Source organism: Simochromis diagramma, unplaced genomic scaffold (assembly GCF_900408965.1).
Source record: "Simochromis diagramma unplaced genomic scaffold, fSimDia1.1 OVJJ01000753.1, whole genome shotgun sequence".
Lineage (NCBI taxonomy): Eukaryota > Metazoa > Chordata > Actinopteri > Cichliformes > Cichlidae > Simochromis > Simochromis diagramma.
In genome coordinates, this window is record NW_024387523.1 from 8,604,466 (window position 1) to 8,629,276 (window position 24,811).

Below are 24,811 nucleotides of genomic sequence, written 5' to 3' on the forward strand. Positions count from 1 at the left end.
TTACTTGTTCTTTCTACTGTCCGCTGCATCGATCTGTCTTCCTCCTCCTTTTTCCTCTCGTTCTTTTTCTTTCATTTCCCTTCTTTTCCTCAAAGGACAACTCGCCCAATACGCGGGGATCGATACACACCTCACGCACACAAAAGCCATCAGACGTGCACAAACGCTCCCACGCAGGTGTGCACTCACACATACACAGAAAGAACCCACAGTTCTTAGTATTCTGGTTTTGTGAGGCTTTTCGCTCGGTGGAGGGGAGAGAATATTTTCTTTTGAAAGCCCTGATCTATAATTGCCGCACAGCATTGCCTTGTTGAGACATTGGCCCACTATTGGCTTTGTTTTCATAGTGATTTATTACATTGAAGACGTTTTCTCAGTCTGAAATGTTATTTTCTAGCTGTTTTACTGACTGTATGAGACAAGGATAGAAAGCGAATGAGGTTTAGAGATGAAATTAAGCTAAAAGCTCGGTTGATGTTTGAGTTTATAAATGGAACGAGGCAGACTTTGAGTAATGGCGGTTTTTCCAGTTAAGTAGGGCTGAGAAAGGTTTGCCTCCGAGCCAAACATATGTGAACATATGTAGATATACCCGAACATGTGTGACTCTGTCCAAAACGTACATCATCTAATAAATTCCAGCTTGTGTTTCCGAGGGGAATTCCACCTCAAGGACGACACGGACTGCATAAAATGCACATAAGCAAAAGAAAGTGTGGATTTGGCCTTACAAACACAGTGAATATCGCGGTCATATTGCAGTATTGAAACACGGGCATTTGAGGTTTTAAAAAGTCCCATGCGTGACATTCAATTCCATGTGAGAGACAGAGAGAGAAAATAGAGAGACCGAACTGAGAGAGATAAACGGGAATGTGTGCTTTCAGCAGATCAGAGAAGAGTTTCATTAAAGTTTCTCTCGTTTACATTTCTGCCCGATGGAGCTAATTATGTTTAAAGGACGCACACGCTCACACGCGCTCGCGCACACACACAGACTAGACACACACACAGACACAGAGCTGTAATTCCATAAAGTTCTCATTACTTGGCTTTCAATTTTCTTTTATCCTTTCTTTCTGTTTCTTTCCTTTCGCGTACATTTCGGTGTACACGTGTGTCTGCGTGCTTACCCCTGCTTGTGTACTTAATTACGTGCATTGTGTCTCCATTTGCATTCCGAGCACTTGTGTGTGCGCGTGTGTGTTTTGCGAGGAAATTAAAGCGTGAATTTAACTTATTTTCTGTGCTGATAATTTAGCATCCCTTTATATCCGCTACAGGAAATTATAGAGCCTATGTTCGAGTCAGTGTGTGTTTGTGTGTGTGAGAGAAACTGTGTGTTTGTCTGAGCCTGTGCGTTTGTATTCTTAATGCTTTTTAAAATCAAAAACTGAGTAAAAATTGTGTTCTTTGACTTATCTGTGTTATCTGAATATTATCTTTGTTTTAGAGCTTTTTTGCCACCGTGCTTTTCGCTCTCTACAAATACCCCTCAGAGTGAACTTCAAATTGCCTTTGATATAAAGATATACTTTACCGTTCCTTCTCGAGAACTTGTGTACCTTTGTTTACCTCATGGAACATCCCTTGAGAGTCAAGAAAAGTACTTTAAAAAGTGGTTTCATTTTAAAGCTGGAAAACTTGTCTCGGAGGTGAGAAACACCTGAACAACCCTGTTTAGTTATAAACCTATCCAGTCATTGCCCATTGTTTTCTAGCTGGATGCTAGTGGACATTCTGGTTGTGTGCATAACCCTTTTGTATATTTCCCTCCCTGTTATATGTCAATAAACAGTGTATCTTGTGGCCAGTGGTTGTTGCTGCAATTGCTCACCTCAAAGCTCACAGTAGTTAACATGAAGGTACCCCTTCACTTGTGCCGCACCACAAGTTCCTGAATTTCACCGACAGACGATGGTTTTTCCACGCACATCGCTTCTCCTCTCTTCCTGTGTTTACGCCACCGAATTATCAACAAATTTCACCACAGGTTAGAAAAAGGAACGTGTTTGAGGCTAACAGCCACTGACAAGTTTTACATATCTCGGTTTCTATCACATGTTTATGTAAAGTACAGAACTCTGCAAAAAGTCTTGAGACGCCCACTCTTTTTTTACATTTCGCTTCCAAGGAGTCATCTTCTCTTTTCGTTTTTTTAAAGTCTTGAACAGTAGTTCTCCAACATTTCTGAGAATCTTTCAAAGTTTTTCTGTGAAAGCAGCATATTAGCTGCTTTTCTAGTCCTTGCACCTGAACATTTTTTGAAGAATGTTTTTTTGAGCGATGCATCTGGCCCTTCAGGTGATCCCTCAGCTGTTACCAAAAGCCGTAAAGTCCCAGTCGAAGGGTGGCTGTCAAGAAGCCATTTTTAAGGAAAAGCTGAGAAATGCCAGTGGCAACAGGTCTTGTGTGATGAATCCAAGGTTGAAATCTTTGGATCGTCATAAATATGTACAGAAGCCGTCGTAACCAAAAGTGTCTACAGCCACCTGTAAAGCACAGTGGAGGTTCTGTGATGGCTTGGGGCTGCATTTCAATCAGTCGTGTTGGGGATCTTGTTATGAACGCAGAAAAGTATCATCAGATTTCGATCCACCGTGCAACACCATGGCGATAAATGCAATAAAACCATTCCCAGAGCCCAAACCTCAATGTTATTAAAGCAGTGTGGGATCATCTTGACAGAGAACAGAATAAAAAGGACTAACATTCAAAGAAAAGCTATAAATGTCCTTCAAGAAGCTTCAAGAACTATACTTTCTTGTAATACTTAGAGAAATGACAAGAAAGCTGCTCAAGAGAGTTCAGAGAGTTCAGACAGTCACATTCAAGCTGTTAGAATCAAACAACTGTTTTTACCTTATGTACTATATTTTCATAGATGTTTGCACATATTTCAATGAATTGTTACTCAAGACACATAGCACAGTACTGTATATAGGTCAGTATGGTTCAGATTCCTGCTCTGATCTTTTCAAATTATTTCATAATCCTGGCAGTGTACAGTAGGCAATATTTAGTGTACAGAAAGAACCCTTTTGATGTTGGTTAGTTGATTTCTTCATTTATCGACACATTCGGCCATTGCTGAGGCAGCAAACTGCATATCCGACCCACTGCTTCAGTACCGGCTGACTATCGACAGGTCCAACAGCCATTAAACATCAATACAGCAGTTGAGAAGGGTCTAAGCTCAAAGGCACATTTTTTTTCCTACAGACATCCTAACAAAATTCACCTCATAGACGAGGCTGCTCTTGTGCACGCTTTTAACATCCTATATACTCTGTTATGGGAAGGGTTAAAAGAGCTGCGTTCGCCGTGTCTTGCTGCAGTTTGTGTGCGTTGTGTGCAGATGTGTGTGCGTGTAGGAAAAAGGAAGACATACTAATATTCATCCATTCTCTCTCTTGCCCTCTCTCTCCCTCTCGCTCTTATACACCCTCACACCAAGTTGTCTGTTCTGGGCTGCTCGGTTTGTTTGTGTAGCAGTCACATTTCCCATCAGGACACAGACTCAAATAAACACAGGCCATGTTGGAAAGAAAAAAAAACGCAAGTGTCTGAGTTTCCGTCTTTGTGTGTGTGTGTGTGTGTGAGGTAATGTGCCTAGTGTATAAAACCCAGGCTGTGTTTGGCGTAACAGAAACATAATCGGACAACCTGTTTGCTATAATTTTTACCTGCGTGTGTTTATGTGTCTGTCTGTGGAAACAGTGGCCTTTACGCTCATGTGTGAGCATGTGCGCGTCCCTCATGTGTGAGCTGCGCGCCCGTCCGCTGATGGGAATGTTTGTGCGTGTCACAGTTAAAACCAGTGTGCGGCTTTATGCTGTGTGACAGTTCACAGCGGTCTCATTGTCTGCTAGGAATATTACATTTAGCTTGAAAAACAAATTACACCATTTTAACCACATTTAGACCCATTTTGGGTTTTCCACACATGTCACGCTCGCACACGCACATTACAGCTGACAACATGCGCAGTTCGAAGGTGACAGCTTGGCATTTTTGGCTCGCATAAATCAAGAATTTGCCTTGACTCGGTCTTGGCTCGTGTTCGAATGGTAATCCTCTGTTTAGGACTGCTTTGAATTGTCTGATTGACTAAGTCTGACTCGGGTTAGAAGGGAAAAAAAGATCTGAAATGTTTCTTCTCAACCTGCTTGCCACATCACACCATTTCCAAAAGCGTAAAATCAGTCAGCAGCCCTAGAAAAGGACGCATAATTGACTTTATAATCACAGGATTTGGCAGCGTGGTTTAGACTTTAGATTAGTCAGAGCTTCCTCAAATATGACATTCAGCCTCCATCCCATGTGCCTGACATGTCTCATTTGCTGAAGTGTCCTTGACATTGAATTATTATTTGCTCCAGGGCTGCCATATGTAGCTGAACTTCCTGTTAAGGGGAAGCAGCGAGATAAGGCACTGATCCTTCTGGGGTATTAAGAAACACTTTCCTGTGATTGTATGAACTTTACTGGCACTCAGTGAATTGTCCTATTTATTACAAACCACACCCCTCTGGCACAGCTTTAGGAAAGCCATTAAAACAATTTGGATAATTTTAGTGTAGATTTCGATTGATTTGTTTCTTTCTTTATATATTTTTTGCTGATAAAGCAGAACTATACAAATATCTTATAATATCTTATATGTGTATAATATATTCATGCCGCCTGTTCAGATGGCCTCTCGCTGTTGGGAGCATATTATTCGTTCAGGCGCATGTCACTTACACATTGAGCGTTTTCATTGGTTTAGCTGGGCGCCAGTGAAACATGTGTTCCACCCACCCCAGCAGAGAACCAACCAGGTGTTTTTCATCATGTCGACATGGCAACGGTAAAACACAGTGGTTATTTTAGCTCCTAGCTGTAATTTAGACGTTTACATCAATTACTGTTACAATCAACTTACATACACACTACTGGAAGTGTGTGTATGTGCGCATGCATGTGTGGCTATGTGTGTCCTTTTCTATTTCTGTGTTTTTCTGCCATGGCTTGCACATCTAGCCCATTGGTCCTTGTGTGTTTCTCTTTGTCGGGCTCTCTCTCTCTCTCTCTCTCTCTCTCTTCTTTTCCTTCCGCACTCGCTCTCTCATTTTTGGTGTAAGGCAGGAGCAATTCACCGCAGGCTAAGTGTGTGTGCACATATGTGCATGGACATAGACACACACACGTGTGTGTGTTCACACATGGAACCAATATTAAGGCCAGATGTTCATTTTGCTACAACAAGACCTCTACACGCAACTCTAGCCAGCTACATACACACACACACATACGCACAAATGCATAGGATACACCAATCTGGCAGCACTTCTGTAATTAGGAAGCTGATTGGTTAGATTAAATGTCCATCTGACCCCTGACCAATAGTTAATTTGAAAACCCTGCCTGCCTTCCCCTTCTCCTCTGTCCCTTGGCTCTGTTGCCTTGCCTCTGCTTTCCTTTCCCCATCTCTTCTTTAAATCACAAGTTCTTCCACACAATTGGCCCTTGTCTGGATAATAGTGAGTGATGCAATTTGACAAATAGGAGAAAAAGAAGCTCGAGAAAATTACGGTGAATAGTTTGACCAAAAGTGCTTCCAGTAAATGACTTAAAGTTGATTGACAAATGACCACTAATGCCTTTTTCTCTTTTTATCCACCCAAGTATCTGAGCTCATTAATGAAAACATGTCTTTCCACAAACACGGAGTAAGGAGCAATAAATTAACATGTAGTATTAGTTGTATTAGTTTTTTTAACTTTAGTTCTTCAGTTTTTCAGTGTTTTGCAAGGCTTATTCTGATCTCTGCCTAATATGTGAGTTTCCCAGGGGAGACACTTCGCCCATGCATTTTAACAAAAGGATGTGTCTCTTCTAGTGTTCAGACAGGGTGAGGGAACATTACGAAATAACCGCCTATGTTAAAAAGAAGGAGAGAACACTTTAAAATTTGAAAAGAAGTGCAGTACAGATATCCTGCCAAACCCAAAAGGTAATAAAAAAATAAGATAAGAGTTCATTCCCACCTACATCTTTGCTGACGTGCGCCAAATACCACTTCACTGTGACGCGCCCAAACTCTTTAAGTGCATCTCGTGTTTAAACACGGAAATCGTCATCACAGTGCCGCACCTAATTCGCTGCGAGAAAGCAAGTGGAAAAAGTAGATTTAGAGAAGAATTTAAAAGAGCAGCACCCATATTCATATTCACACCACACAGGCCCACACACAATCAAAAATATACAGTACGCACGATCACACTCTGGCTCGACCAGTCATCTTGACACTTTAATCCACTTCACTTAAGGACATCGAGTCACACCCTGCTCTGGTGTGCGTGAGAGGGAAAGTGAGAGGGAGAGAGTGCGGAAGTGGATGTGTGTGTGTATGTGTGTGTTTGTGGGCAAGTAATGCCATGGCAACCTTGGCGGCCCAAGGACCTCTTGGCGAGGTAGCAAGATCGCCCAGGGCATGTGTGTGTGCGGCCGCCGATTCCCCCCCCCACCAAAAAAAAAAGGTGTGAGTGTGTGCGTGTGCGAGCAGAATGCAGAGATTTTCACTTTTAACTCGTCTCGGTGGAAACTCACATCCGCCCCTGAAGTTATAATACACACTCGCTCAGTGGCATGCATACTTGATAAGGAGTAAAAGCTAGAGAAAGATACATCACTCCTTCTCCTTCCCCGCTCACTGTCTCTTTCCCTCTCTCTTTCAGCCTTTGCTCCTCCCTCTTCTTTCTGCCTCCCCCATTGTGTCCCATGTGAGGTCTTCACTCATTAGGAATTCTCCACTAGTGTGTGCATGTTTTTGTGTGTGTGTGTGTGTGTGTGTCTGTGTGCTAGTTCGTTTATGAATTCTGCTCCACTGGCATGATGCATCTTGTACACTCAATTTCCCTTAAGAACGTTTCTCTTTTGTTCTCCTTCTCACTCTCTCTCCCTTTATCACTATCTGGCTGTACAAGACAACAGGGCCTGACACAACTCAGCACAGCTTCAACTGTTCCAGACTTGTTTGCTCCTAGAGTATATATATATATATTGACTGGTATTGTGTTCTTGTTGTCCTGTGTAGCTCAGTGGATAGAGCCAAAGCTAAAGACACTGTTGTGTTGTCTGTATTGCTTGTCTTTACAGCTAAGAAGTTTTAGTGAGAGCTGACCGAGTTTGGTCCTCGGTGCATCTGTGGCTGCAGACCTTCACTGGGTTTTTTTTTTCCATATGAAACAGATGAGACACTTCCTGTCCAGCTTGAACAGATGTTTGGGGCTTCATTTTCAGTCATTCTCTGTGCACTAAATGGCCACTGAAATGATAGTGTGAACATCATCAGCATGGTATTCACACCTCTGTATGACGGATGTATAGAACTGTTCCAGTGGATGAAAAATGCAGACACAGAGGGAGCAAAAATGCTTAGAATGTATCAATTTATAGAACCTCAGGAAATTTTCAAGTCTCCTAATCAAAAATTTGAAACCTCTTGTCACTGAGGTTTTGTGGTAATTAATTCATGAATGGGTTTTTTGGTTTTGTTTTGTGGTTTGTTTGTTTTTTGAGTCACTTGGAATCTTTCTGTTTGATTTAACTGTGTTTGCATTCTTAGTAGTTTTTTTGCAATGTTAAGAACATTGAACTTTTCAATACAAACCCAAAGAGTTGGGTGTAGAAATTCTTGTTGTTATTCTGAAATACATGTTAGCATTGTGTTTTTGTGAGGCAGCTATCATTGCCATTGTGAAATCAAATGCATGGAGTGGGTAACATATAATTCTTAGCCTGCTAATTACCTTGTAGTAACATAAACGGGTGACACAGCAAAAAGCCTAACATTTCGCTCTGTGTCCTGTCAGTAATATACATTATTAACGTTTTAAATAAAACAGTCTGCCACCACAGTGTCTGTGATCTAAACCACTTGGCCGCCCCTCGCTGAGCCTGGTTCTGCCGGTGGTTTCTTCCTGTTAAAAGGGAGTTTTTCCTTCCCACTGTTGCCAAAGTGCTTGCTCATATTAGATCATATGAGTTGTTGGGATTTTCCTCTCTATGTATTATTGTAGGGTCTACCTTTCAATATAATGCGCCTCGAGGTGACTGTTGTTGTGATTTGGTGCTGTATAAATAAAATGAATGAAATTGAATTGCATTAATTAGCCCCCATATTATATGTCAGGTAATGCCATTAAGAATTAATTAATTGTAATTTTCTTTAAAAGGCACACATAAAGATAAAGTGAAGGAATCAAGAAGTAGACGCAATGTGAGACATCATTTTAATAATATGCATGCTGTGTGTGTGCGTGTGTATACTCTTATTCAAAGATGCGTCATTGTTGCAGATGTTTGGCTTCTGAGCTTGTGCACAGTCACAAATGAATACACACACACACACACGTGCATGCTGACACAAACATTCACACAGTCCCCTAGTCCCATCTATCCTGTTCCTTAATAGACCAGGTGCAGCCAAACAATGGGTGTGTGGACGCATGCCCCGTTTGTGTGTGTGTGCGTCTTTGTGTCACTGTACGTTACCAATGTGCTCACATGTCCTTGAATGTTTTTATTTTTCAAAGTTGTCTTTATAAGTAGACTTTATGAACATCTAAGGAGGATATATTGCTTCACTAAAATCAGATGTCCCGAAGCAGACACACTTTGACTCAGATAGCATCTGGTTGTATCTGCAGTCTGTGTTTATGTTACCCATTAGAGGAAAACTTAGAGACTGGTCTCATATGTCTTTTCCCACTAGATCAACACAATTACAACACTGTTATCTCCCCGTCTCAGAAATCTTGGAACTATAATTCATCTTTCCAACTGTAACAGAATGTTTTTTTTTCCTTATGTTTAAGCCAAGTCTGATAGGATTCACTTCCAGACCAGCATTTATTCGTGTATTTTGGGTTCAGGTCACTTGGATAAACCCATTTTTGAGGGAAAGTCCTTTCTGAAAGCGGATCCTTGTTATTGCTTTGATCTAACACAGCTCTCTCTCTCATAGCCACGAGCCTGGTAGTCAGAGCTTTAATGCGCCAAAAAAAATCGCATAAAAACAACTGCAATTTATGTATTTTTTTAGTCTTCAAAACTTTGCTTTTCCCACTAATTGGATTTTATTCCATATTAATGTAGTAATAATAGCGCAGCATTTTCCCACCGTGTTACTTGCTGAAAAGTCAGACAGTTCAAGAAATATGGGCAGACAGACTAAAGTGATGCATTTTAAAAAAAGTCACACCTTTGAAGAGGAAAAGGCACAGATGCTTGGTAAAACGGTAGCTGCAGGTTTGCATGTGTTTTCTTTCACAGTCTACAGGCAGAGTTTTGCAGCAGACAGTCCCTGTGCAATCAGCAGTTGTAGAAAAAAAATTGTATATTTTTATTGCCTCAAAGTTGGCTGGTTAGATATACTGTCTAAATTGTCAATATATTTTTTTCTCAGTGTGATCTTGTCTAAATTTTTCTCTTTTTTTATTGAAACATTAGTCCTTCCACTTAGTGTCATTGTGTTTTTTTATGTCCATTTTACAACCAAAATAGGAATGGAATTTCTGTTGTGTCATGCTTTATGCTGCAAAAAAGCTGAACCTTATATATAAATATGAATGAAGCGTACAAACACGTCCCACACACCTTGCAAACATTTGTAAATGATTAGTATTATGTAAAGCCCGCTATTTTCAGATTAACCAGGAAAGAAGCATTTCATTACATCAGGACCACTGAGTGAGCAGCAGAAAAAGAAATTGAGCACCAAGGGACACGAGAGTAAGAGTCAGAGAGCGAGAGAGAGAGAGGAAGAGCAGTGAGAGGCAAAAATAATAAAAACAAAAAAATATGAGGAGGAGACAGAAGACGCGGGGAGAATGAGGGAAAAAAATAAAGACAGACAGAGAGAGAAAGGGGAGCAGCTGCCAAACTCTGAGTGGGGTTAAGCATCACCACAAGAACAACCTAATAAGGTCTGAAAGTGTGCACGCAGACACACACATACACACAGACTTGGCCTGTGTTCAAAATCTGTGTTTCTGCAGTAAGCAACAGCAAGCAGTAAATCACATCTGCCCCCAGAGCCTCCGACGCTGAATGCTGTTGTGATGCATAATGTTGAAATCTTGCGGAGGAGTTTTCTTCTGCTGACCTTACACTACATGATTTTTGAAGCTATTTCTGTGGTAGGCTCATTTACAAGTCGAGTAGATTTACACGGGTTGTCATGTGTCTTTTCTAACAAAAAAAAAAAACCAAACAAAAAAAAAACACATAGGATTTAATATTCATGGGGGTCTTTTTGGGGAATTTGTGGAAATGTAAGACTACGAAAGCACTTTGCTTTGCTATAATAGGAGACCTGTGGAGGCAATAATAAGAGTGAAAATTGTTATGAGTTTATTCACACATTGATGGCCACAGGATGTGTTGCAACACGAGCAGGTATCCTGTCTGCTGATTTCGCCGCGTTCACCTGCTATCTATCAAGCCACACTTGAGCTCGAGATTGCAATCGCTTTCCTTCCCTGCCAGCAGCGTGTGTGGCCTGTTGTCTATATTTTGTGCCGCGTTAGACTAGTTGTGCTGTAATTTGGTGTCTTATATGGCTCTTATAAAACTCTTCAACCTGAAAAGTTGCAACGCGAGAGCTTCCGTCTGCAATGCATCATATAGTGGGAACTTTTCCAGGAATAAAAGCAATGACTCATGGCTGTCATTAAACGCAAGGGTTTGAGATTAAATGTTCCCTTTATGTTGTTTAGGCATTAGTTGAGCTAACCAGTTGAAACAAAACAAATTTCTCATGGTTGTAATGCCAATTTCACATAAATTCACTCAATTAAAAGGTAATAGCGAGTATTATTATTTAACTTTTTTTAAATAATTTTTTACCGGAGAGGCTGTGGCTCAGGAGATAGAGCAGAAGGCCTGGTTGGATTCCTGGGTCCTCCAACCTGTCTATCAAAGTAACCCACGTTTCTCTGTCTGGCAGTCCAATGGATGAGACTAGGTTTGTTGGTTGCCAGGAGAATAGTATGCGTCTGATTGCATTGTGCCACGTGTGAAGTTTGGTCTAGGGGAGATTAAGGTGTGGGGTTGTTTTCAGGAGTTGGATTCGGCTTCTTAGTTCCTGTAAAAAGAATTCTTAATGTGTCAGAGTACCAAGACATTTTGGACAATTTCAACTTTGTGGGAACAGTTTGGTGATGGTCGCTTCCTGTTCCAACATGACTAGGCACCAGTGCACAAAGCAAGGTCCATAAAGACATGAGCAAGTTTGGTGTAGAAGAACTTGACTGGCCTGCACAGTGTCCTGACCTTTGGGACAAATTAGAGCAGAGACCATGAGCGGACACCTGACATCATATTAAACTCTATGAATTAAGAATGGGACCTCACTCAAGTGCACATACTTGAGTAATATAGTGTACTTTCTGAATTCAATTAAAGAAGAAACTGCTAGGGTATTCTTTAGTTATCTCCTGAAACAGCTAGAGGACAAGCCCCTGTAAAGCATCTCCAATCTATTTAAACATTAGCGCACTGAAAACCGTGCTGTATCTGCCCCATAATTGGGTGCAAATCACAATCTCTCACCTTGGCAATAAGTTGTGATCTAGTTTGGAGCTTCATTTCTTAGTGAGTCAGTCTTATTGGAGTGTTCTTAATCTCTTTTTAAAGTGTTAATGTTATAACATGCATGCTGCAGGTTACTCTTTCGCTCACTCTGTAGTTGTGTGTTTAGTACAGCTGTTTAAAAATTGTGCAGAAGGTTATTGGACAAAGAACGATCGGGTTTTTGGTAAAGATCCAGTCTTTATATTTAGCTAAACTAGTACGGTGAGTCCATGGGCCAGGGAATTACACGCCTGACTTCCATGTTTTCATCCACTCGCTGTCTCCTCGAGTAGACGACTCGTCAAGACAAGTATTAAACAAACACAAACTTCACAAAGTCTACCGCTTTGCAAATTGGACAGCAGCAATACTGTGGATGGCCTGAACAAACTCAGCAAGTCAACCATTCCAAGCTAAATAATAACTGTTGAGGCCCTCGTCAGCTCAAAGTGAGGAATGAATGTTGACATTGCTGCCTGCAACGCAGGCGCCCTAAATAACCCGACAAGATAAAATGAATATCATCATCTTTCACAGTATTCAGACAATAGAAATTAAATCACGCGTACACACCCACCCACCCACACACACACACACGCATCTAAACCAGAGCGGGCAACTTATGCTCGCACGCTCCCTCTCCCCCAGAGGCAGGGAAAAGTAAAGAAGCCGTGCGAAACAAAGTGAGTAATGGGAGGAAGGAGAGATAGGGGATAACTTCAGGCCCCTCCCCCGCGCCATTCACTGAGTGGTTATCACTTTCTCTCACTGAGTGCCTTCTCTCTCTCTCTCACTGTAGTCCTCTCTCTCTCCTTCACTCAGTCGCCCCTTCTCTGCTGAAGGGAGATTAAAAGCTGATAGGAGATTGCAAAGACATGTTGCACTCTTGTTCTGACACACACGCGCGCGCACGCATGCAGACGGTAACATTAGCTCTTGTATAGCTGGGAGCTCTTGATGTAAAACACATGTTCCTGCCTCGACAGTGTGTGCCGGTGTGTCTACGGCTGTTTAAACCAACTTTATCGCTCCATCAGTTCAGAGACAAGGAACGATTCATTCAGAGACAAGAGCAGGGGGTGGAGTTGGTGTGTGTAGCGGGCGTAGTGTGTGAGCGTATGCCTGCGTGTGTGTTTGCGTGCTTGCCTTGATATGTGTTTAGGAAATGCAGGTTGAGAGAACTTTTCAATATCTCCCATCAGAATTAATCAAACCATTCAAGCTAAGCTCACCCACCCCTCCTTCCCTCCGACAACAAAAGCATAAAAAAGAAAAAGACAAAACCCAGTGCTGTGCTAACTGGCTAAAGTTTTTTCTATCCTTTTAATATTTGCTTCAGATCACATTGGTTCTTATGTGTAGTAAAAGGTTACAGAGTATGAAGACTCATTAATGCTCTGCTTTAATGAGCCATTATTTTCATTTTTGATTTGGAGATCAGTATTAGGCATAGCTTGTATTTCTCTAGGCTGGCCCCATAAAAGTTTGTAATAAAACCAGATATTAAAAGCTGTTTTTACAGTATTAACTATCTCGGGGAACTTTTTGAGGAAATTTAGTTCCCCTACCACTGTTTCATCTTCTCTGGGTGCACTGAATAGTACTTCCAGATAATTTAGGAACTAGAGCCGTGAACTTTGCGATGCTGAACTTTGCACTAGTGAACAAAAACCATCAGTAGGGATATCGGGATGAACGGTGGCCTTAAAAGGATCTCCAAACCTTAGGATGTGACAGGTTCTTATCAGGGCTGCTCAGTGTTAATAACAAGTGAGACATAAAGGCTCCGCAAAGTGTAGCTGGAGTACTGTTAAAAAATGCAGCTTGTTTAATGGGTCCTCGTTTTCTAATTTATCAAAATGCTCAAACTTTCTTTTTAGGAAAACAATGGTGGGATAGACAGCGTATGACTAATCACATTTTCTGTATTCTGTATGTAGAGTCACACATTATTAACATCAGAACTCTAGTTTTTAGCTCATCTGACTGATGAACCAATGAGACGTTGCCTGCCTTTCCCAATCATTGGTCAGATTTTTATGGAACCTTCACACAGTGATCAATGAAAGGGTCTTCATTAAAGGCAGGGTCATATTTATGGAAGTTTCTTTCCGCCACTGACAGATGTTTGTTCGAAATAAATTGAAATTTTGGGTTAGTATCTTGAAATTTCAACTGAAATAACAGAAATAACTCGAAATTTTGAGCTATATAACTTGAAATTTTTTTAAATAATACCATATTTTTCCACACTATAAAGCGCACTTAAAATCCTTTAATTTTGTCAAAAATCGACAGTGCGCCTTATAATCTGGTGCGCCTTATGTATGGATTCTGGTTGTTCTTACTGACCTCGAACCGATTTTATGTGGTACACGGCGCTCAAAAATCTGTCAAAAAATGTTTTAGTATAACTTTGGTAAGCTGCAAAGCCACATCATTTGATAAACTGTTGGAGCATTACGGCTACTGTAGTCAGGAGCCTCGCGGACACAGAGTAATCTGGGTCCAAAACTCGGTCTCCTTCATGTCCCAAAGTCAAACGAACACTGCGGCATCACTGAGAGTTAAACACTGTCTAAATTCTTTCATCTTTACCAGGTGTAACAACTAAGTTTAACATCCAGGCATCCATGACAACAGAATTTATTAAATTTAATGGAGTTAGAAGTTACCTGGAAGTTAGCTCGCTGGTTTCCACCTAAACATGATATAGCATGTTCTTACTGAGAGATTTGTGAAAAAATTCAAACGTACAGCTCTGTTATCACTTCCAACAAAAATGAAGACAGAAAACTAAACAGCAGTGACTTTTGTAGGGTTACTGAAGTTGGAGTTGAGTAAAGTTTTGTTTCCCTTGATGCACCGTATAATCCGGTGTGCCTTATGGTCTGAAAAATACAGTAACTTGAACGTTTGACTTAGCTATTCTTGGCATTTTTCTTTCTTTTTTTCATTGGTGTCAACAAGCTTCCATACACATTTGCCTTTTTTGCACTTTTCCATTTTCACAAGAAACACTTGAGTATTGGTCAGATGTAATTTTTTGCCCCATGATATGAATGTTTGTGAGCCTCCACGGCTTCACAATGGAAGTAGAGGTTCTGTAGAGGTTCTCAGTCATCCAAGTCATGGTAGTCTAGAGATCTTGAAACAAGAGGCAACTGAACTTCTTTAAGTCTTTGAAAACATTATGTCTCGCATTCAAGAGGCTTCTTCAGTTGGCTGAGGAGGCTGAAGAAGCCTCTTGAATGAGAGGTGTAATGTCTTCAGAGTTAAAGAAGTCCAGTTGCCTCTTGTTTCTAGTTTTCTAACTGTCTTTCTGTACTTAATACATTACACTAACTTGTGAATTATTTGGGATCAGTAGACAGGTGAGTTATTCTGTCATTGACCTTCAAGGCTGTTTTTTTAAATGTATAAGTTCTTCAGTGATGCAGATCCTTTTTAACCCCTTTTAATCCAGTATTTCAGCACTTCTACTGATATTTCCTGTTTTGGGAGACAATTTGATAAAAAGTTCCCGAGTTTTCCTTCTTGATACCTGGAAATACACAGTAAAATAGTCCGTACGTACTAACCCTAATGCCTAACCCTAACTGTGGAACAAAGTTGAAAAAGAAAAAGAACAAAAAGAAACAGCAGCTCAAACACAGTGTCTGGCTTTGGTTAACCACCTGCATGGGTTTAGTCTGGTAGCGAAGTTTGGCTTTATTTTTATTCGCCGTCATTTGACAGTCGTGTGTTAGTCATGTGGAAGCTCTGGATCCCAACTGTAGTCACATTTGAACCAAATCGCAGATTGCTGTGAAATTAAAGTGAAGAAACACGTGTCGATAACATTTTGTTAAACCGATTGATAGGATGGTCAACTGCAGTGAGCGAAATAACAGAAAACAAATAGATTTGCTTGATAAAGGTTTCTTCTTGCCACCAGTCGTTCTGGCAGACTGAACTCATCTACATTTAGATTCACCGGCCAATGTGTGTGGTCATCCGTGCCTTTGATTTAGAGAGTGTGTATTTTTGTGTATATGTGTGAGCTTTATTGACCAGCAGATGAAGGCTGTGTGTGATGAGAAGCAGGGGACCAGATGGACTTATGGGAAATAAAAACCTTTTATTTATTTATACAATTTGATTAAATGGCATTTGTTTCTGTCTCTTGGTGTGTATGGGTGCCCATGCGTGGTAATGTGTGTCTGGCGTGTGTGTGTCGTATTTAATGACAAATAGAATGGAGGGATCAGAGCAATCAGGTTTGAATGATTACTATGGGAACCTGGGAGGGCGACTGATAGGGAGGAAATAAAAGGGAAGTAAAACAGACAAAGTCATATTACAGAATCATTCTTACAAAGACTGAAAGTATGTGTTTGTTTGGGATTTCTGTCACTTTTATTTTCTTTTATCTGTTTTTTCAGTCTCTCCTTAGTCTCTCCAGTCATTGCTCATGTTTTTCTTCTTTTTCTGGCCATGCTCTCCTATATGTGCCGACTCTTTTCTTCATTTTCTTATCAGTGTCGTCACTATTTCCATTATGGGATTATTACTGCTCCCCCACCAACTCCTTTTGCAATATTGCCCCTGGTTACATTTTCTGGTGTTTATTTGCACTCTATTTGTTTTTTTAATCATAAGCATAAAATGACTTGATTCCTGCAGCTAACAATTATTTTTGTTATTGGTTATTTTATTATTCTTGATTAATATCGGTTTTAAGTAAAAACCCACTGATATAAGACTTTTAAGACCAAAACTGATTTCCCTAAAATTTGCTATATGTGGTCATTGATTTACTTCTTTAGGCTTTGCACAACGCTGCTACAGTCTGCTATGTTTCAACCTGGCGTCGCCCTCTGGTGGACAAAATTTGCGGCACCAACACTCATAACATGGTTGAAGGGTGTTTCTCCCAGCTCTTATAAAGGCTAATACTGATAGATTAGCAAAAAGCTCATATTGGCTGATTATTTTGGCTTGCTACTAAATAGGTGGGGTTCTTGTTTTGAGCATCATAAATGAAATACCCACTCCAGTTCCCTATAGTTTCCTATAGTTCCCTACAATCTAAGGTCACAGTAAGAAGACTGATATTTAGTTGCCTGTCACCATTTCTTACAGTCTATTGTAGAATCTTCAAATATGTGTCTTTTATCATTTTTTACCACCAAATTGGTTGATAGTGTTCTGTATCAGATGAAGTATAGAAGTTAGATATATCAGAACTGTTTTGCTTTTTTGCTTTAGTATAATAAAATGGAAGCATTCGGTTTAGAGGGTGAGCAGCCGATGATCCACCAATCGGTTAAAAGGCTCATTGTAACACTCAACTTTACAATCAAAAACTCCAAATCTAAGCATATTTTTTTCAGCGATATGACAAAGATAAATGGTGAAATTTGGCCTTTTAGCTTGATAAATGACACCATAAATATTTGCTCAGTCAAATTGTAGAATATTCATTTCTGTTAAATAACTGATTAACTGAATCGCTGTTTCAGCTTTTGTCATCAGCATCGTATGTAGATTTATTCTGCAGTCTCACCTGTGGGCAGTTTCTTCATGTGTCATATGAAAGACATTTGTTTGTCTTGCTAATGCAGCTTTTGTCGATGTTGTTTTGCCTCCAGATGTTACCATGCATTCTTCTTACTAGTTCATAAAGATCTGGTGTTGATTCATTCCAAGGAGAGAGAAAAATCCCGATTGAAATGATGCCGTACAAGTACTTCACAATAGGAAGTAGAAAGAAAGAAAGAAAGTGTACTTTATTGATCCTCGTGGGGAAATTCCTCTCTGCATTTAACCCATTCACCCAGTGAAGCAGTGGGCAGCCATTGGGCGCCCGGGGAGCAGTGTATAAGGACGGTATCTTACTCAGGGGTACCTCAGGGTAGCTGTTCAGCACTAGTTCAGGGGAATCGAACCCCCGACCTTCCGATCATGGGGCCACCACTCTACCTACTGAGCTATCCCTGCCCTTAGTAGTGTCTAAATTATACTTTGGGGGCTAGTACTTATGAGGATCATTACCATTACTTGTTAGGACTTACTCATGCTACCACTTATTTAGTTTGGTCACTTTATAAAACTAGGCAACTTAAAAATATAAGCGTGCATTACCCCCATATTAAATCATGACTATTCTGTTACCTTGGACTGGCAAATGGACTGGAAATTATATAGTATTTTTCTGAGCACTCAAAATGCTCTTACACCACAGTCCACATTCACTCATCCAAACACACATTCACACAGCACATTTTATTCTGAAACTTTAAATGCGTTGCACCTATCACTTCACAGTCAAACCTGGCAATGACTGCTGACCTTCTGATTAGTGGAGGAGTCACTTTACCTCCTGAGGCACATCCGCTCAATACCTGCCTTGTACAGCGCAATATATATATGTCTAAAGTAGTCAAACACACACTATAACCTAAACAGAGCCGTGGTGAAAAATGTTCTACTCACAGCACCAACTTTCTTCTGGTGTTCCTGGAAATGAAGTCAGTGATCGAGTTGTTAAAGTCCAACTCCCAGACGGTTCTGATTCTGATTTATTGGTCATAAATGACAGGCTGATCGGGTGTCACTGTGTTACCCTGAGTTAATACCTAACATCCTGATCATTTGGGAAAAGGCCAGTCTTTCTAGGCAACAGGGAAAAGTTGAATCCAGTCCACAATCCTTTACCTTTTTACTGTAAAAGAGAACTCAAACAGCACAGCCAACTTTCCTCTGTACCTCGTCTAGTTTTGCCAGCATTTCTGCTTCATCACTGTCAGTCACCCCTGAGCAGTCCTTTTGTGAACCTGGGCTAACAACACTGACATACCTGCTAACTTGATAAGCTTTGATGACTCGCAAAGTTCAACTTTCTCCCATTGTCTTCCAATTTTAACCATCAAATTGACAGTTTATACTTACAGGTTATGTTACAACATGTACATTCAAGCAGCTTTATGATCATAGTGCATAATCCAATATTTAATTACCTTAAAATGTATTTTTTCTCATATATATGCTGTCACATCTAATAATGCGAACATTGATGCCAACATATCTATACTCTACCAATATCATCTGATCAATGTACCTCTTGTTATTATTTTTTTCTTTTACATTGATCATGTAAGATAAAATCATATAAATACATAAAAAAAATCTATATTTCTATGTCTCCTCTGCTGATATTTCATTTGCTACAGCAGAAGCAACAATTCTGCTTATCTAATATTTTCTGTTCATTTATTATTAAAAAATATTAGCGCCGTCATAAATTACCAACAGCTTTGCAAGGGAGTCGAGGTGCGTTTGGAACAAAAACACGGTCTTGATTGATTTTTCTCATTACGATAATTTGGATGCTGAAAGGTTGGATGCTTTTCTAGCTAAGGTTTTTGGATCGCACCTCAAATGATTAAGACATGTGGCTCCCCTGAGATTCCCAATGTAACTGCCTTCGAATGCTTCCGCACATGTGTTTATGGGTTTGTGTGGGGTTCATACGCAGAGGCTCCAAGTTAACTTACAGAAGATGTAGTGTGTGACTGCACAATGTGTATCTGTCTACTGTACACCAGCTAACAACCTCCTACTTGCCAGACACTCTCAGTTTGGCTAAAGAGTTTTAGCTGTGTGTGTTTGTGTGTGTGTGTGTGTGTGTGTGTGAGCTAGAAAGAACGAAGGAAAAGACAAGGAGTGTCTACATATGTTCCAGCACAGATTCCAGCCTCATAAATCACCTCAACTGGTGTTCAACAGTCAATCTCTGTCTCTCTCTCTCCCATTCTCTCTTTTCCATTCTCTCTCGCTCCCTCTCTCTCTGACTCTCTCAGTTGAAACATGCTGTTCTTCCACTGCCAACAGGGAGATTTGTGTTCTGTGTCTCTGTCGTATAGGATTAGAGGAGAGACGAGAACAGACGGAAGGAGAGAGAGAGGGAGAACGAAGGGGGGGAAGCAGATAGAAAGAGGGATAAAATGAGTTGAAGGAAGGGAGACGGCGAGAGCAGGAGAGAGCAGCAACACAGTTTCTGCCTTTTTCTTGGCAGTGTGTGCGTCTTTTTTTGGCCATCTCTCTTCTCCGACATCATCTCTGTGCTTCTCGCTTACTCTGCTTGTGTGTCCGTATGTGTGTGTGCGTCTTTATCTGCGCCTGTGTGTCCTGATGCTATCCAGATGTGCAGCTACAGTGGGCCGTAAAACTCAGAGTTATTGTCATAACATTGTTGCTTACCGTGTGTGCGTGCGTGTGTGTGTGTGTGTGTATGTGTGAGACGGCTTGGTTGGTGTTACTGTGCGCTGCTTCCTGTCTTTGTCCTAACACTTTATTTACAAGCTGATGGAGAGCCAACACAAGGACACTCTCTCACATGCAGGCACACACTTCACATGGGCATACACTGTAAGAGCAACCATGAGAGTCAATTGTCTGCAGTGTAATTGGCTCCACCATGTATTTACACGCTCTTTACTCCCATCTGTGTCCAGGATGTGCACCTCCTGTTATTTGTTCATCTGGGGTGGTATCTTTTAGCTTGCTGGCAGTAGTTTGGAATCAATAGCAAACAGTCTTTTGTCTGATTGCCCTGTCACAGAGTCAAAATAGAGTGTACTATAGCGGTTTGTAAGAGCGCAATGTTCAGTGTGATTTTGATTATAATTTGGAACACCCACTGGGTAGCCTTGAGCATCATGATTGTTTTCCAATATGTGGGGTTAGTGTGGAAAAAAACAAAACCAAAAAATTAAACATCATAACTCGTTAATATGACTGAGTACTTTCGTTTCCTACACCTAACAAAGCAGCAGGTGAGGGCAACAGTAAAACGCAAGTAAGCACAAAAGCTGTCAGTAAATGACAACAGAAGTGCAGAACACAGTGCTCACAATGGCGGTAATTTTGTTTTTCTCACTTTGACTTCACTACAAAGGTGGGTTTTTTTTGCCTTAGAAGTTACTAAGCTCTGCGTAGGATAGGCATACGGTCATGCAGTTCTCTTAAAGTCACGGCTACCCCTCCTGACTCATGATGAGATTGCTGATGCTCCTCAAAAGCAGGCAGTTAGCCCACTGCATCCAGTGTTGCTGCAGTCAATGCATCAGGGATTTGCTTGATGCCTGCCACGTCTGAGAAATAGGCAGTATTCGATGCCCTAGGACGAGAACATGTTGGTCTGCCTGCTGCGATGGCAGCCTTTAGATAAAAACATTGAACCTCTCTGTAATTCATACACTCCGTTAGCTGGTGAAACTCGTAAATTTGATGTGGCATTTTGATAAAGGGTGTCTAAAGAGAAGCGATACTCTGCCAGTACTATAATTTTTTTGACATTTAGAGAACGATATGTTTTGTATGAGTCTTTTTGCTGTACATAAACACATAGTGTCGAGTCCTTTTACACATAATCTGTGAAATCCCCTTAAATTCCTCTCAGGCAGGTAGAAGCAGTTTGAGTAAGTTGGCAGCTGTGGGCGATAAATGACAGATGATGGTTTGAGTAGTTAAAGTCTCAAAAAGCCGAATCCCCCTTGCGCAGAAACGTTACAATTTTACTTAAACTTTTGAGCAAATGATCACTGTTATGCCTACCACCTTAAAAGCTCTGAGTGAGACTGTGCTACGTTTGGTCCTGTCAGTTTGTGAAGCTGATGTCAGCCCTTTAAGGTTTAAACTGTGTGCGGTTGATAATCAGTTATTATTAGCTGTTGACAGTTATCATAACTCCTGATTATCACGATTGCAGCTAAATATTGTTGAACTATAAATGTTGTTTATTGATGTATTTTTTTTCCTTACAGCTTAAAAAACGAGCTAAAGCGGGCTTTTAATAACAATCACTCGTATTTTAACTGATAATTATTATAGTTTGATTATTTTTAATTTAATTTAATAATTTACAACTCTTTTGCTGTACAAACTACACAATACACAGCACGAAAAGCCACACTGAAGGGTGTAATTGCTGTTTTCTTTCAAGATTTCATTATATTGCTGGTTTGAATCAATATATCTATACCTGCTGTCAGCAAATTAGGCGCTACAGCGATTCATTTGCTTGCTCGCAGATGAAGCTGTTTGCTTTTTACGCTCATGAACATTATGATAAACAACTTGTTATGGCAAATAATCCATCACACGAAGCCTTAATGTGGTTTTGTTTCAGTTTCTGCTGAGATGTGAAAGGAAAAAAAAACTAACTTCCACAACTCTGCTTACTGTCAGTGACCCGACACATGACGCCCACAGGAGGAAAAAAGTCTTTGCCAGGAAATAATCCTTCCAAAACGAGTTTGCCTAAATTTCATCGTAGATCTGTTTGTTTGTTGATGACAATCATCTCAGTGTAGGCTTGTCACAGACTTGCAGGTTTAGCCCCACTGAGAAATTGGCACTTAACACATGAAAATGAATCTGCAAGTAAAGTTTTGAACCACTAGAGGGAGCATTGAATTTTGGCTCTCTGCACAGTAAAACTAAAGGATTATTCGGTATTCTGTGTGTATTCAGAAAAAGAGAGAGTAATGAGTGATGTAAGATGATAGGTTTTTTACTGACATTGCTTGTCCATTCGGCTCTGCGTTTACTCTAATAAACAACGGACGTGCAGAGCAAGAGCTCGACCGACTGCTCTCTGTATCAGTTACAGTAAAAGCACATTTTCCTGGTGTTGTTATAGCTACTGTTGGAAGTGATTTTTTTCTCCTCCCCTCCTGTTTACTCCTCTCCAACCTGTGGGGTGTCTTTTTTTTGTTATTTGTTCTCTCGCTGTGATGAGATGAGACAAAAGATGTACCAGAAGATAAAATAAAAAAGAAGAGAAATCAGGTTTTTGGATCTTTCTTTCTTTTTGTGAATGTTTCTCGATATTTTTTGTTCTCTCCACTTCTCTCTCAAAAACACACACGCTCACCTCCCTCAGTTTATCTCATCCCATTCGTCTTTCCCTGTTTCTTTCTATCGCTCAGTAATGACTAAGTGCTAACCATCGCTTTGAAGGTCTTGGTATTTGCTAGCTGTAGGTGTCTTTAGTGAGTCTACAAGAGTGTTTGTGTGTGTGTCTCATTATGAGAGTGCATGAAGCACTCTGAGGAGAATAAGTCAGCCTTCAGGCTGTATCCGGGTGAATGATAGTGTGTGTGACTGTGTGTATGTGGCTATGTTGGATGATATCAAGCTGTTAGTACAAAATTTTATTCACAAGTAGTAATTTGCTCACTCCCTTTCCTTCTTTTTCTCTCTCTGTTTCCTTCTTATTCTCCCACACTGTATCTCTCTCTCTCTTTTGCTTCTTTCTCAAACAGATTGTTTTCTGCAGGGGTGGTATAGAAGCTGAGACAGAGAGAAAAATTGAGATTCCTTGTCCTTGACTGACCCAGTTGCATTTCTCGCTGTAAACGAAGAATCCTCTTCACTGTTCTTTCTAACCACTGGTTTGATTTCAGGGATTTTTGTTGGGAGTTTTTTTGTAATGTGGTCAATTTTTGCTCAGTTTTATCCTGCTTCTCTGTACCTTTTCCAGGATATTGATTACTGCAAATAGGTATTGTGTATTAGATGCTAAATTTCTAAATTAGCACCTTGTGTTCTTTTACCAATTTCCAGTCAGCACATTTAGTAGCCTAAAAAACATTCCCACATAAAAGCCTGACTTGTTGTAGCATCTATAGCTAGTTCATTGAACTGACTTCAAACACTTTAAATATGCAAAAATATGGCACCACTACTGATCACCTGGTTAATTTGATGACCTGATGTACTGAAGGCTAGAGCTCTCGCTGCAGAGACCTTGTTTCTAGTCCAAACTATTCCCTCCCCTTTTCCTGTCTGCTCTCTGCAATGTCCTGTCAAAATAGGACAAAATACCTTCTATCCATTTTCTTTCACTTATTCAATTCAGGCATCTGAGAAACTGGAGCCTGTCTCAACTGTCATAGGGCAAAAGGCAGGGTACACCCTGGACAGGTCGCCAGCCAATCACAGAGCTTACACTGAGAGAGAGAAACTATTCACCCCTAAGGCCAATTTAGAATTGGCAGTTAACATAACCCATTCATGTCTTTTGGGCTGTGGAAGGAAGCCGGAGTACCCAGAAAAAGCCCACACAAGCATGGGGAGAGCATGTAAACTCCACACAGAAAACCCCAGCCAGCCACTGAATTCAAACCCAGGAACTTCTTGCTGTGAGCCATGAGTGCTAACCACTGCACCACCAGGCTGCCTAGCTAGTACCCCTCCCACAAAAAAAAACAAATAAGAATAGGAATTTAAAGGGATGCGAAATGATAAAAAAATAAACAAGGACTTGAAAAGAGATTCTAACTGCAGAATTACATGAGTTTATTCCGTCAGCAGAAAAGTACAGATTGCAGAAATACACTGAGCATAAATAGTGAAGTTCTTCTAAATTAAGCTTATCTATATCTTCAGTTCTGCTCTTGATGTAGCTGTAGTCACTGCCTATGAAGGTGTCAGAGCCAAGTTGGATTTGAAGCCAGGTTTCAAACCTGTTGCTAGATCCGACTTTTGGCAGCGGCTGCGAGCCATGTGTGAAAAGACACCAAGTCCAATTAAAGCCCCATAGGTGACATCAAATTCTTTAAGTCAGCTAGGACACCTCTGCACGTTAACGCTGTTTTCTCGACAGATGGAGGACTGTGTGAAAACAGTATGAAAATCTCTCAACAAATAGGGTGTCAGGTGATAGTCCCCGAGCAGCCCTGTCTTTCTCTTGCTCTCCGATAACAAGGGTTATCATACATGGCTCTGTCTGGAGCAAATGGAACAAAGATGAGACATCGATTACACACACACGCGCACACTACTTGGAGGATAGCTGATCTCTTCCGTTCCTCTTGACAGCTAGAGCATCGCCATCAACACCCCGAGTGCGTGTGCGTGTGTCTTTTTCTTTAAACAAGTGTTTGTGTGTGGCCCCAATGCAGCAAAAGGACTTTGGGAAACAGAGAGGAGTGAAGGGAGGAAGGGCTGGTGAAGGGGTTAGAGTAATTCAGATATTGATGTTTTAGTCTCTAACTCCACCCTGAGGGCCTGTCTTGGTGGAAAATGTCAAATGGGCCCCGAGATGGTCACACCATTTAGCATCGCTGGAGCCTCAGTGGTGTCATAGAATAAGCGAATACATTAAAATACAGAGATATTTAGAATAACCTGGCAC

At 40.7% G+C, this 24,811-nt stretch overlaps 1 protein-coding gene and 1 long non-coding RNA gene across 7 annotated transcripts in view; both read left to right on the top strand.

Annotated features, from left to right (window-relative positions):
- Positions 1 to 24,811, top strand: part of trps1 (trichorhinophalangeal syndrome I) — a 118,140-nt gene that overhangs the window by 68,007 nt on the left and 25,322 nt on the right. The window lies entirely within an intron of this gene.
- LOC120727130 lies at positions 2,816 to 13,882 on the top strand. The gene is made up of 3 exons (XR_005694432.1): positions 2,816 to 2,826; positions 9,458 to 9,466; positions 11,919 to 13,882. It is a non-coding gene; the product is annotated as an uncharacterized LOC120727130 (long non-coding RNA).